This window comes from Lathamus discolor, chromosome 3, assembly GCF_037157495.1.
Source record: "Lathamus discolor isolate bLatDis1 chromosome 3, bLatDis1.hap1, whole genome shotgun sequence".
Taxonomy (NCBI): Eukaryota; Metazoa; Chordata; class Aves; order Psittaciformes; family Psittacidae; genus Lathamus; species Lathamus discolor.
In genome coordinates, this window is record NC_088886.1 from 38,881,972 (window position 1) to 38,897,607 (window position 15,636).

The following is a 15,636-nucleotide window of genomic DNA, read 5'->3' on the forward strand; positions in this document are numbered from 1 at the left end:
ACAGCGGAAAGCGCGGCGACCGGGTCATTCCCAGCAATAAAGGTGCAGTAAATCCCTCTGCAGTCGATTTATCACGCATTAAGCACATGGTCTCACTTCTGTAAACCCTGCGAACCCCAGTGCCTTACCAAAGAGGATTTCCTCAGGCAAAAAACAACCAGCGATAGACCAACGAGTGCGCCCAGGCATGCGTGCGCGCTTGCACGCGAGCAGGGACCTGCTTCCGAGGACATGCGAGTTTAGCACCATGTCAGCCCTTGCAGCTTGAAAGTCACGCAGCACACCGGGATAAACAGGGCTCACGAAAGCCAAAGTCGGCACACTCATTTTCAAACGTTACTGAACTTCACGGTGTTAAGTTACTCACCGAACACTAATTAATGACTAAGAACCAAAGCAGAAGCCCATCCCGCCTTAAAGTCACCGTGACTCATTTTCTGTACCACGGTGTGAGCTCAGTGGCCTCCTCGCATGGGGCTGCCAGGATTTGGGCCTGCACTTCACTGCGTGTGACACACTCTGAAAAAGCAAGCATGCAGCGCACCAAGTACAATGAGTTACAGTATGTTACTGTTCATTTACACGCAGTATTTTTAAGGTGGAATTTGTTAAAAGCATAGTTAACTTTTCTTTTGTCCAAAAGCCACTAGCATGCTGTCATCTTTTGGCTTCACGCTGTGCGTGTGTGAGAGCATGATGGGCTCGTTCGGCTGCTGGTGCGATGGCCTGGCATGCTTCCCTGGTGAATCACACTCTTGTAGTGCCCTAGGAAACTTCCAACAGGACATGGCCATCAATTCACAAAGGCTCCGCACCCCCCCCCCCCCCCCCCCCAAGAATTAAGCGCATTTTCATCACTAACGCAGCCAGGTAAAATAACTTATAAAGAGGTAAATAACTTCAGAAGGTGAAATTCATGTTGATGGAACACATTATATTATGTGTGGTTTTGTTTTCTTTTTAAATAAAACTGGTCTTCCATTCCTTGAGCTCAGGATTTTATGAAATTACGTATACAGAAAATCCAGGCACCTGGAAAGATACTGTCATTTTAAGGGGGCACAAGCTTTACAGTGTGCTTTGAAAATGCTGCGCAGCTGTGTTTATAATGCATGGAGAATATGCCATTTCCATAAACAAATTGCAAAAATTGAGCTTCATGAGTTGGAGCTGACTTCTTTTAGAATGATACAGGAGAGGCAGAGTAAAGGAGGCATCGCTGTCTATAGGTGCTGAAAACAAATTATCATCTATAAATTAATTGAACTCTTGAGAGTCTGAAACATCAGACAGGCACAGCCCCACACTCTGTCTGGACACAACAAAACAAGAGCTTTACCAAGCACGGTGACTGGCCATGTGTCATACCCTCATTTAGCAAGAAAGAACTGCATACACACTTGCATTTATCTTCCATTACCAGAACAAAAATTATCTGTTTGGAAGAGCTTATTTCATGCATGAGATATAAATAAGTAGCACATATGGCTGAACTACACACTAAGGTACGCACAACTCCCACTGCAGTGGGATCGCAAGGATATAACTGAGGGAAGACGGAGGCCTGGAATAACCATTTTTCTCAAAACAAATGTATAATTAAAGGAAATACATCACGGCACACCAGCATATTGTACACCCATTTCTGAGGCTACCCCACACAAATATATAAAGCAGCTATGACCACCATGAGAGTATGATCTCATTTTTAAATGCACAGTTAGATCTTAAGCAAGAGAAAGAAAGCTTTAATTATTTCTTTCAAATGGTAAACTGCATCAGAGTGAATGCAGCCATTTACAATTCTGACTTGCAAATAATGTAATAATCAGTATGCACAGTTCACTTATTTGCTGATGAAAGAAGGGAAATGTCTTTGACTTAAATGTTCTTTTTTAGCATGAACAACAAACCAAACACAAAACCCAATGTTTTTGGGCTCCAGTGCATTTTTTTCTGGTGACCAAAACATGAGCTCCTTTTCTACCTCAGTACTTGCACAACAAACACTTTTAACTTCTTAAGCTACATCCCATCACAGGAAGGTTAACTGTTCTTTTCTGATGTTTTATACACAGAGAAGTCAGCAAATGCTGGTGGGAACTGGAAGGACACTGGGGAACACAGCAGCACACCTTCTCAGTTTTTCTGAAGCCATTTGGTTCTAGGTCTGTCTCACACACTTGTGTTCTCAGCATTTGCAATAAGAAGGAAAAGGGAGAGGAACAGTCACTGCCACAAGCTCTCATTTCAGCTCAATGTATTTCTGCCAGCCAGTCCAGCAGAAAAGCAGGTGGTCTTCACTGATTTCAAGGCATTACAAAAACTCCTCTTATGAGAAATCTCAGTGCTACTGTTCCCAGTGTGCTTATACTCTGGATGTCTAAAACAGTCTACCTCACTGTATGCAGCAAATCAAGAAGAGAATGAACTTGACTTCAGTAGCACAAGTTTTCTCCAAGAACTTCTCTACTATTTCTCCAATTTAATCAATCACTACATAACATTTTTCTTCTTTTTAATTGCTTTCTAGCACTGAACTTTACACACAAGTAAAGAAATCAGTACTGATTATTACCACATAAAATACTGAAATCTACAGTTTCAGGCTTTTTTTTCTTAATATCATGTAATACAATTATACCAAGATTGTCTTACTCTTAATTGTCTGCTTTAACAATTAAACAAAAATACAAAATGAGACATTGCTAAGGTTAAGTAACAAGTCACTGGCAAATGGAAAAGGACAGAGGTCCCTTGACTTACACAACAGCATTTCACAGGTTGGATCATTTAGCACATCAAAGTCCAAGAGAACATACAAATGTCTATGACTCTTTCTTTGCTATGTAGCAGCAGACATGGATGCCAAAAACTAGAAAAAGGAATGACAGTTGTTATTCTTAAACTAGTGAACCATTACTTGCAGTAGGAAACAAACTACAAAGTTATGCCACCTTTATTTCAGCAAAAATACAAAATTTCTGACTTTGATTTAGCAGTGAAAAAAGAATCAATCTATTGATGTTTTACAGTACTAAACAAAGAATGTGCATTTATTACAGAAATCAATATGAAAGGAATTCATCCATGTAGCTAAATTTATTGTAATGCTTTAAAATTAACCAAAGAGAGAGTTATCTTCCACACCAATGCTTGGTGAGAAATGCTGTTCACTTTCAAATAACATTTCAAGCCCTGCCCTTGTTCTGACATGGACATGTGCCAGCAAGTCAGTTAGGTAAGTACCCAGGGAAAAGCAAGGTCAATGATGCAGACATTTTTGAGAAGTTCACAGACAGGAAAAGAGACTCTCTGATCAGCTCACCCTGTTATTAGGATGTGCTTACTCTTCTATACCTAAGAGACTTTTGCAATAGTCCATTTTTCATAATAGATGTCAATCTTATTTTTTTCTCTCACAAGTTGCGTAATATTTATAATTTTTATTTTCTGTGCATTTCTTTCCTCCCTCTTAATACTACGGCTTACCTTTTTTTTTTTTTTCTTTTAAGTGAAAAAGCATTTTCTGTGTTTATATGAAGGTAAAAAAATGCAAGCTAGTTTTCACTGATGAGGAGAGAGGAGGGCAGCAAAGGTTTATTCAACACCTGTACTCGGGTGGCCTTTGCTGGAGTGACACCTAGCGGGGTACATCTCTCTTGGTCTGTCCTGACGATCAGGAGGGCAAAAATTTCAAGGTCCAAACATGCTGGCATGAAGCTTGCTATTCATTAATGTTTCCCTCCACTGGAAATGCTCAACGTTGACTGAACTTTGGCCAGGCTGGTGCACACAGCTTCAGCTCAGGAAGAAGACCTCTGGGGAGTGATAAACACTTGATGCCGTAGCCTAGAGAAGAAACTGGGACCCTACTTTGGTGGGGGGCACAGAAGGGGCATCTGTCTGCATTGTGTATCTGTGTCTGACTTGCACACACTGTCAGAATGAAGAATTGCTTCTGAAAATGCCATTATATTTAGAAGAGAATGATCTACAGTAACTACAGGAATTACTGTTCCTCCTCGTGCCCTATTGCTATCAAATATAGCCAGGAGTCTTAGATAACTAAGCAGTGTTGCGTATCTGGCTGGTAGATGCATTTGGCTCTTTGGAGGGTAGCAATGATCCAAACCCACAGTGTTTATAAGAAAAAAAATAAACACAGATTATTCTTATGGTACTATCCACAAGCAAGTTAAAGAAAAAAAAACAAAAAAAAAAAAACCCCAAACACCCCAAAACAACTATCATCTGCTTAAACATGATAATCTAGACTGGTGTAAATAGAAGGGGGTTGCAGTCTTTAAAACAGAAATCTTGCTTGATAAATGATATATTCACTGTGTGACAGTGACTTTTTAGTAATACCTTATATTCTTGTTTTACACTGCTCAAAAGTATCAAAACTACAGTAGTTTCAATCCATCAATATTAGGAAATGAAACCTTTTGAATGCAGACCCAACTTTTACATTTGCAGCTAGCAGTAACAAAAATTTAGTAATGTCCTCAGTCTCAAATTCATCTGGTTTGAATATCTTGTACTAGTAATTACAAGCTTTAAAAGTAGACCATTCTGTTTCTCTTATTTAAAATACTTGAAAGTTTGACAATAACAGCATTCCTAAGAAAAAAGCACATATATGACACATCTGAATAGCACTATACTTCTAGTTATTTTGCTGTTATCTCTGTAGGTGATTTATGATTCATGTATTTGGACAGGGAATGCATCATGCAAAAAGCAGACCCTTTTCCTGGAAAATTCGTTAATCATTTCTGCAGAGGTATCTTACTATATTATAGGGCTGCAGTCTTAGGGAAATGGACCTAGAACTTTGGCCTACACATCCAGAAGAACACTTCAATGCTTTTAGCATATTAGCACAGTAACATTATACAACTTAAGAGGAAGTGCTTACTAAGAGTTCCCATCTATCTTATGAAACAGAAAATAATTTTATCACAAAATCAAAACAGAGAAAACTTGTATCAGTCACACTCAACTCAGCAGTCTCACAAAACTTCATCTTTATACATGGAGCTTCCTTCTGCAGTTGTACTATCCAGTGTTGTACCAGTCTGAGGGAAAAGTTAATGATGCTTCAAAACTAACTCAACGAAACCCAAAAACTTCATTCTCAAGATGCATGTAGTACGCATTTGCAGGGCATTAGGCATAAGTTAGGTAACATTTCAGTACACTAAAACCCTTCAAATGTTTAAATACCATTTTGTGACTGGAGTCTGAAGACAGCTTTTCATCCATATGAATGGGACTTCTGGACACAATGCCTCTTGTTCAAAAGTAAACTTAACTGACTCGCTTACCCAGAAATTATCATGTATCTATTCATGTATCTGTTACAGACTGGTGAGATGCTATGGGACATTCAACAGATTAAAGCATCCTTCCCGTTTTGAAGCTGATTTAGAACCATGAGTTAATATGTAAAATGAATGATAGAAAATAATGCCCACAATGGAAACACACTCATTTGACTTATACGGGATTTTGTTGAACGGGTGCACCCTCTTGTGGAAGTCTCTTAAATCTGTACAAGCCATGTATATTTAGATGAGGCCAAGGCAGCACTTCATGCAACCTTCGTAATAGGAGAAATACAAACTAGTTCATATAATATCATGTAACTTTTCAGATTTTTTTGGAAGGTTAATTCTAAACCACTGATGATTCTGACACATGTGAATCCTGCTCCATGGTAGGTACTGATGTATGGATGACAGTGCTATGTTCCTTCTCCTTTAGGTTGACTCCCATTTAAACAAATAGAAAGGCAATGTTCCTCTACAATGCAGTGTTGGGCAACTCAAATTTAAAAATTTCTAAAATTAACAGTTCTATCTAACAGACAGGTAGTATACTATTCTATATGCAAATAATGTCCATTCTTAAACCAAAAATCGCAACAAATTATAAAGGTATGCCTTGAAAGCAGCAGCATTTTACAGCTGAAAAAACAGCTAAGTGCTGCTCACTTCAGCAAAACTTAGAGCTTTAGTTACCCAGTGAAACACCGATTCTACAAAGGCCTGCAACACCCTTGAAAAGTTGAAGGTGTGAATGAAGATCTCTGTAGACATCCCTTGAAAAGGTCAATTACTACAATATAAAAGGGAGCAGTATTATAAATTTGACTGCCCTTTCTCCCAAGCTCTGCATGATTCACACAGTGAGGAGGAAAATTCACATATTAGGTTAAAAATAAAATGAATGGAAGAAATTAACACCAAATTCAACAAAACTTTTTTTTCTTTTTTCCTAAGATTCAGGAGATGAAGAACAAAAATCTGAAGCTCCAGAAATAATGTTCAAATCCTCAAACTTAATTGTGCTTTCTGAAAACATTAATAATAATGGAAAATATTCACAAACATACCATGTGCATCCAGTGAGCTAGGCATAGTTCCAGCTCAGCCATAGCAACACACTTCTAACCCTGAGTAATAATACAAACCCATCTGGAAGAAAATGGGGCTAGTCCTTCATTTTGCTTAACGCATATGTAAGTAACCAATAAGAAGAGAGACACATTGCTTTAGTGATCCTGTATGTCTTCCTTCACTATGGCATGGCATACAGTTTGTCTTAGTGTTGACTCCCAGAGCCTCCCTGCTGTGGATACTGTGAGCAGCTGGATGGATACAGTCTGCAGATCACATAAATAAAACCACAGTGTTAGACAGCATCATGCAGAAAACAGCAAAATGATTGCTATATTAAGCAGATGTTCTTTGTCTGAAACAGCCTTAAGTGACTATGAGCAGGAGAGACGCTTCTGCTCTGTGTTTTACAATAAGAATATGCTTTGGAATGATTATTTCTTTATGGAAGAATTATTGTGTGGGAGTATACTATAAATGCTTTATTTCTAGAGTTCAGGAATCTGTGGGTTGCTGAAGTCAGGATTCCAGAAGGGTACAGCATACTGCCTTGCTATATTATTTCTGTTTGTGAAGATTTTTTTCTTTTACATTTCCTAAGGGTTTTCAAATTTAGAAAAAAAAACAGGACTTGGAAGAATTTCCTCTGACATATAGGTCCAGATTGAGTCTAGCAATGATTGGCTAACTAGAAAATACAAAACTAATTCTGTTTTCTGTGGATAGATTAATCTCCAAGCTATATCAATAGTTTGATATTAATGAACCTGAATAATTCTATCCAGAGCCATATCAAATTGGCACCATACTCCAGCTGACCACAGGCATGTAGCTATACTGCTGGCAAGAGGCAGTTCTGTACAGCTGTGCCACAGAAGTTTTGAACTGCTTTCACATGAGCTTTACATTATGCTCAATAGACCCAACCTGAAGAACTAGACCACTGCAGACACCTGAGTGGCTGGCTGTCATGGTTTAAGCCCTGTCATTAGCCTAACGCCTGTCCTATTCATTATGTCTAGCTCCACACCAGACTTCCAGAATCTACAAGCTGCTGCTGCAGAGCATGCCTACACATACCTGGACCTTGCTTTCTTGCAACAGATTATCCTGTGAGAGCTTTCTGTCCCAGCCAAGAAGTCATGCCGTTCTCAGTCGTAGCACTGCTACACTCACTGCCACCATGACTCCTACAGAATCCTCAGTATTAGTATTAATCAGATTTCCTATCTCCATTTTATTCACTATAGCTGGGCTCAGCCATTACCTGAAGTCTAAAACTGACTGGATATGATTTCTATATACTTCATTCTGTTCACACCATTGGAGTGAAATGGGCATTACCACGATGAGTTCGGATGTTTGCGATGGTTAGTCCGTGTTACATATGATTACAAATAGTCATTCAGAAGATGAAGTAGTCAGAAATACCCCCTTTTATTCACTCATCCAAACATTCTTCACATGATACTTCAGTTTCTAGTTCATCCTTCTTACTTTAGATACTAGCATTTTAGGAAGCATCAGCACAAGGATGGCCAACTCTTCTGACTACACATTACAGGCTAAAATATTCCTATGGCTAAGATCCAGAAGATGTTTGCTAAACTCAAGGGTGCAGGAATGGGAAACCCCAGAGCTAACCCACAGGTGTAAACTGACACCAACCACCATGAGATCCTCCTACATTGCTAAAGGATGGAGCGGTAGTGGGTGGGTGCCTGGATGACACATTTCAGACTCAGAAATCCCATCTGGGTGACTTGCTCCCACTAACAGGGATTCAGACTGCAGAACTGGACCAGCATAATCACACTGCATTTTACCTTATGTTTTCCTGGTGTGGGAACTACATGTGAACTACATGTGAACTGTGTATAGTCTGCATGCTATTAAAGAAACAGGCTGACTATCCCACATTTAAACAACTGTTTGATTGCCTGGCATCCTTTTTTGCAAATACATAATCACAGGCAGCAACTAAATAGATGGTTCCAGACTTGGCTGTGTAACCAGCAATAAACTTTGGCCCTACACAGGTACTCCAACCATCTCAAGTTACACCCTTAGCTCATTTTGCCATCCTACCAATTGTCTTCCACACACACAAAACACATAGGTCTGCTTATAGTAAAGGCTTATTCATTCAACTTCCTCAGCCTCTCCTAGTACAGCAGCATTAATGACACAGCTCCCTTACTTTCACCCTGTATTTCTCCACTATATGATAAAAAGAAAGCATATAGCACTGCCGTGTTAGGTGGCACACCCAGAGCTGCATGTCTAGAACTATAGTTCTCCTGAGCAGGTGACAGACTTCTCCAGTGGCCTCCACACAAGAAATTGCTTGTCTGCCACCCTTGGATCACATCTGGCTGTAGAGCATGTATGTGCAGTGTCAGTCTGCATAAACCACCACAGGACACAAAGCAGGAGATTTTGGGTTTGACCAGAATAAAAAGTTATATGCAAAATGATGAAATAGACTACCATAATTCTTATTTCCTGCTTTTAGAAGCTTTTCTTCATATTACCTGCAATATATTGCCTGAAGATCTCAAAGCATAGAAACAGAAACAGATGCCCCAGATCTTGAATATTAGGTTTACTCTTACTTGTAGAGTTTAACTATTTTCCAAATATTGTATTTAATATTGCTTTTCAAAAGTGTGGTCAGTTCCATGCTAATTCCGAGATAAATGCTCAGCAAGGCAGCCCCCTGAGATTCTACTAATGGACAGTATTTTATTAATTTGGTCTACCTGCAGAAGAACTTATCAACCAAAATGTTACAAATGCCAAAGGAGGAAACTGGGGCAGATGAGACCATTTCAAAACACCAAAAATGGATCACATATGCTACACTGAGCTCCCTTCAGATATAGCAAGTGCCACAGAAACCCAGCAACTTCCAGCTTTTAGAAATTAAAGGTGAGCATAGCAATCCATTTTTTCAGTGCAGCATCCTCAGAAGGTAAAAGACAACAGCTCTGGAAAATGTACTCTACTTTGTCCACCTCAATGATTATTGCAACATCGTCCCATTTCCTAACACAGAGAAGGGCAACTGTCCTGGTTTCAACTGTGACAGTTATTTTTCTCATTCCTAGTAGCTGATGCAATGCAGTGCTGTGTTTCGGCTTTAGTCCAAGAACACTGCTGACAACACACTGGTGTACTGGTTGTTGCTAAATAGCGCTTACTCTAACTCAGACTTTTCAGTCTCGCCAGTGAGGAGAGGCAAAAGAAGCCGGGAGGAAGCAGAGACAGGACACCTGACCCAAACTAGCCACAGGGGTATTCCATACCACAGCGCATCATGGCCAGTATATGAACTGGGGGGAGTTACCCGGAAGGGAAGATGACTGCTCAGGTAGGGCTGGGTAAGCAGGTGGTAAGCAACTGTATTGTGCATCACTTGTGTTTATTGTTTTCTCCTTTTCCCCTTTTAGTTTTATATTCTCTCCCCTTGTTATTTCCCTTATCATTAGTAGTAGTAGTAGTAGTAGTACTAGTGGTTTTATATTATACTTTAATTACTGGACTGTTCTTATCTCAACCCATGGGGTTTACATTCTTCCAGACCTCCCCATCCTGTCCGGAGGGGGAAGGGGAACGGCTGCATGATGTTGAGTTACTGGCTGGGCTTAAACCACAACAGCAACTCAGACATTCTCTTCCCCTTACAGAGTCATAGATTCTTTGCAAACCCACACCCAGATAAGAAAGCTATCCTCTCAAAATAGCATCTGGAAACAAAATTGTATTAAGCCAGTGCCATTCCTTACCAGCCCCAGACTGCCCCCTCCAGCTGTGCTCTTTTGGGGGCTACATACTAAATCACATCGAGGAACTGGTTTGGCTGAAAAAGAATACAGCCAGATTGTGTCTCCACTTTTAAACCTCAGACACCACAGAATGCTTTAAAAAAAAAAAGCACAGTACACAGAAGAATTGGAAAGCTTCTCATCCAACTAGTTCACACAAAGATAGCCAGAGCTGCTCAGTCTGAGTGTCACATGTGTTTATTCAAAGGTTTTTCTTTTGTATTTCAGTAATCCCCAATCTGTTCATCCACAACTCAGCACACTAATCCCTTACCACATGATAAATTTTACTACCTCCAAGCAAACACAGGGATTTCAGAATATCAGAAGAGTTCAATTTTGAACAAAGGGGGGGTTTCAGTCTTAACTGTAGTGAAGCTTTTCCTCTGCTCTAATTTAATTCCTGGACATAGTTTAGTCCACTGACTCTAGAACAAATGCCACTAAGAAAGTTAGTCTGAATTTAGATTTAGATGTGAATGTAAAAACCTAGCAGTTCTCAAAGCTACGGAATTTCCTTCCTAAATAACAAGGTGGGGAAGAGGAAGGGAGAGATGTTAGAGGCTATAGAAAAGAAAATCTGTCCAGATTTCTTATAGTGAGAATAAGAAGAACACACAATTTCCACAGAGAATCCTAACAGACAGCTTCAAGTTAAGTCTTAGTCACAAACTTTTTAGTCTGTATCTACACTACTAGGAAGTGTTCTCAATTTCAGTGAATGACTTAAGTTAAAACAACAAAGTAAACAGATAATCTTATGAGAAATGAAATGGTTCAGCTAGAACACTTAAGTAAGGGCAAAAGGAAGTGATCACCTGCAGGAAACTTGACAGTAAAATGGTTACTGAAAGTAAATTAGATTGTTTTGTGCTTAAAAAAAAAAAACCCTTTCAGAGAAGCAAACAAAACCACAATGGTTGGTAAGTAAGCAGCAAGAATTAATGGCTGCAAGGGTCAGCCAAGTCAATCTTTAGCTTTAGATGTAGGTTTACAATGTAGTTGCATATGGAAAATAAAAAGGTATTTTCATATGAATGGGATCATTCCTCTGGCTGTTGTATGATTTAAACTAAAATGCATACAGTACTATGGCATGTAATGAACTGAAAGAGATGCAAGAGACTGCACAGATGCTTCAACTCTAGAGTAAAACATTGCATTCAGGGTAAACATTAACATGAGGCCAAATCCACAATATCTTTTTCAGACTAACTTAGAAAGAGAACATACACACCCCCAAGTACAACAGAGTATACATCACCGGCACTATTGAAAAAAGCATGTGCAAGCATGGGGAGACAACACCAGAGAAATGAGACTTTTCTGAAAGACAGCTGAACTTACTGCTGCCTTACTTTGTATAACCATCTGAAACAAACAATTTTAAAATATCATGCGTATGTTAAGTGTAACTCTGAAGATTTACTCTGACAAACTAGTGTTATAAAAGCAAAGTACAGAGAGGGTGTGTCTAAGTCCATGTTGAGAACATTGTTTTTGTTACAGAGGTAATTCCACACAGCACACTATGTTCTATGTGACTTTTACAAACATAAACTGTACAACACAGAGATCACCTATCATCACTGCTGCCATTACATGTATTTTAATCACAAATATTATTTTATGTGGACTCAGTATTCCTGCCAGTCAGTATTTCTTCTTAATAACAACTGTTACTGTTGGAACGTGATAGTAGTCACTACCCTGAAAAAGACACATTTCTGTCTGAGAGTTTTTAAGAATTCTTTTGTTAAACACGATGTCAGCTAACTAACAAGTGAACGATTCACTTAGGCATAAGAAATACTGGGACATCCTAATATTAACTTTGGGTGACAGCAAAACTGGTCCTGTTTGGTCTGTTCACACATAATGTATTGATGTCAGGAGAGTTTTTTCTACAGGTTTTGCAAGCTAGAAAACAGTTATCAGGAGTCTTTGAACTAGATTAGAAGGACTGTATAAACCATCACGGTGTAAGAGCCTGTAATCTTCACAGCAGAGCTATGCTAAGAAAGAACTGCAGCTCAGAGTGATACAGAATTTTCAGTGCAGTGGAGAAGTCTTACTCGCAGAAACAATTTCTGTGCATGACTTCCCAAGCTTTAGGCATAGCTAGGCAAGCCTGGAAACAGTCTGAGAGAAAGGTCACTATGCAATGTGAAAAAATGTAGCAAATGCAGCTTGAAAGAACTGCTACATAAGATTCTGTAATATCGTAATTTGATGGAACACATCAATAAAAAGAGGGAGAGAAATAAACAGATGTTTAGAAAGTTGCTAACCAATGACCAAGATGTTCAAGACTATTGGCTAGATGAGTACAGCTACACAACCTCAGGCATCCACTGCCAAAACAGCCAACTCCTCCCACCCCACACACAGTCCAGACACCAGTTTCATCCCAGATATTCCCACACTGACCCACTGGAGACACACATGAGAAAAGGAACCATTATCTGGTCAGAACAACTCTGTATCATGGTATTGCTTTTGCTACTACAGCTATAAAGGCTCATAGCTCATCTGCACTAGGGCACCTATTCCTAGCACTGTTGCGGTAATGAGAAGAGCCACCACAATAGCTTTCTTGTGTTCTTGACCCACCTGAGGCTGCCCCCTGTCTGGGCTGTCTTGCAGGAACTTCCCCTTCTGCACATTAGGGATTCTTTTAGGATTTCAACACCTAGAGGAAGAGATGGCATAAATTAACCAACTGAAAAAAAACCTTAGTAATAAGTTACGGACCCACTGGGGAGGCTGTCTTGTTTTTTTGTAAGATAGCCGTATTTATGAAAACCTTTCTTAGATGTTGGGACATTAAGGCTCATACCAGCATGAAAAATGACAAATAAAATTCTTCTAAAGAGCAGACTTATTTAGGACTTATTAGTCCACCTTCCAATCCAATGCAAACATATTTTGGAGTCTATACTTCACACTGGTGAGTGGCAACAATAAAATAGATGACACAAATCCTGCTGGGAAATGTCACTGCCCTTATTTTTTAAGATTTGGTCCAGCTTAGAGATTTAGAGAAAAAGTGAGAGCAGTAAAGATAACCTGTATGTTTACTGAATATTTAGTACTGGTTTTGTGGTTTAGAAAAAAAAAATAAAATTGTTAAGGAACATACTTTGTAAGTTACAAAGATAATGGCATTACTCTTTCCATTATCAGAACTTTTGCATTTGGGTCACTGAGCCCTTGTTCCTCTGATTTCGATGCCTTATGTTCCCAGCAGTTTCTAAATGAGGATTCAAACAGGACAAAGCAAATTTAGGCACTTAAGCAAAAACTTGTATTATTCTGACAGAAATTGGTTGTCCAATTTACTGTTATGGAAGCTACTGGAGCATAGATAGAGTGAGTGTGAAGCTCCAGTGACAGGTTTGTTGTATGCAGAGTTCTGCTTAAAGATAGAGTTTGCCAGTGCCAGGATTTTTTTAAAAAATAAAGTATCCATTTGTTGGTTTGGTTTTTTTTTTTTTTCAATAAAATCTTTCATCATTCCACTGCCTAAAACAATGTCATACTTCATCTTAACGGAGAGGCAGATGGTCACCAGGCAGATTTTGTTCCAAAACAACAGCATCCTTCCCACGTCAACCCAAACCAAGAACAGAAAGTTAGACTCCATTACATTCCACAACAGAAAACAAATTCACCCAGGTGAGCAGAAGGAATAAACCTGTGCAAGAACAGAGTCAGTGATTACATCTGAATCTCGAAACAATCTTAATCTTTCCCACAGTTTCCAGCTACTTTGTATGACTCTTAACAATGTTCTTTAATAAGAAAACTCATATGACTGGTAACATTGTAAAAGTGGATTTCTGAGATAAAGGTAAACTGGTTTCATAAAACATTGAGCAGTGATGTTACCTACCATGCATTTAGTTTTAACGTGTTTTACAAGGAAACGAACACTGGTTTCCACTCTTCTGGAGCATGATCCTCAGCACTGATTTCAGAATGCCATCTAATGGGCAAACAGCATTCCCCACCAGTGGAAGCCAGGAACTGCTGAAGCCATTTCAGAACAGGTTACTATAATCCAGAGATGCAGGGAGTAAGGAAGAGAGACATGAAGAGGTATCCATGTGTTTCACATAACAGATACTCATAAAAAATGAATCAGTGAAAGTCAGGGCCACTTGCAAACCCAGCAAAGCACACACACGTGTCTGCTGGACACAGGCAGAAGTTTCTGTGATACTCAGAACTTCTGCAGTTCATCTGATCAGCTAATGTGCCACTAACCCAGCTTGGGAATGAAGAAGCATTTCCAAGCCAAGAAGGAAAGTCTTACCAGCAGAAGGGTACCTCCCATAGTTGTCTGTAGATAATACATGAGCAATACCATTCTGCTAGCACACAACATTCAGTTCACTTTGAATCCTGAAAATCCACTCCCAGTTTGGCCTTGGAAATTTGTTAAGCGGTAAAAGGCAGTAGTACTATATGTAAGTGTTTTATGGAACTCCATCAGAATGAATTACGATTTTTCATTATATAAATTTAACTTCATTTCCAGCTAGCATTCCTCATTGTGTGCACTTCATATCTTTTCCTGCAAGCAAAGATTAGCAACTGGGGGGAAATAAGCGGAAGAATTCCTTCCATTAAATTTTACAAAGATACACACTGGTAAATAAAGCCGTCTCAGAGACGTTCCAAATACTAAGGAAAAAGCGCTGTTGCAGGAGATAAGGAGTACTACAGTCACCGCAGACCATCAGAGCCACATCGCAAAAGCTGTATCACACCGGCCGGCCCTTCACACTTTCAAGCAAGACGCTACTGTTAATCCCCGAAATTTCTGTGGGCTCCCACAGGCTTTTATCACTGCCTGTAGACGGACCGTTTAGAAGAGATCCCCTCCTGCGGCTTCCCAAACTGGTGTGTGTGAGGGAGATTAGGGAACACTTCAGGGAGTCAAAATGACACAGGAATGCTTTGCAGAAGTGCGACTAGACTGGAATATGTTGGAAAAAGAACCAGATGAACACACGGCAACAACAGCACCAACTCTGTGGGAGCTGAAGTTGGGTTTTTACGGACAATAAGGACATAGTGGGGACGAGCCGATGCCCGGCGGGGGTTTCGCTCCTTCCCCGAGGCAAACCGCTACAGCTTCAGCGGCAGCCCCGGAGGGAGCGCGTCCCCCCAGTACTCACTTGCCTCAACCTCCAGAGCCCGAGCCCCCACAGCCCGGCGGCCTCCCACTCGCCATGCCGCGGCGCCGGCCGGCATCCCGGGACAGCCCCGCCGCGGGGAGCGGGCGGGCTCCGCGGCGCCTCATCGGGGCTGCCGGCGTTGCGACTTGCCCGCACCCACGGCGGGCAGGCGAGCGACGGCCGTAACGGTCTTAACGGTCTTAACGGCCTCCCGAC

At 40.3% G+C, this 15,636-nt stretch overlaps 1 protein-coding gene across 2 annotated transcripts in view; it reads right to left on the minus strand.

The window, feature by feature from the left end:
* Window positions 1-15,630, minus strand: part of TIPARP (TCDD inducible poly(ADP-ribose) polymerase) — a 41,194-nt gene extending 25,564 nt beyond the window's left edge. Inside the window, exons 1-2 of one of the 2 annotated variants that reach the window (XM_065674711.1) lie at window positions 15,421-15,630; window positions 12,848-12,926 (exon numbers count right to left, since the gene is read on the minus strand). The gene's annotated coding sequence lies outside the window, so the exon portion shown is untranslated. Of the gene's footprint in view, window positions 1-12,847; window positions 12,927-14,129 lie in introns of both variants that reach the window. The other variant, XM_065674710.1, reaches the window with a different exon arrangement.
* Between the last annotated feature and the right edge of the window lie 6 nt (window positions 15,631-15,636).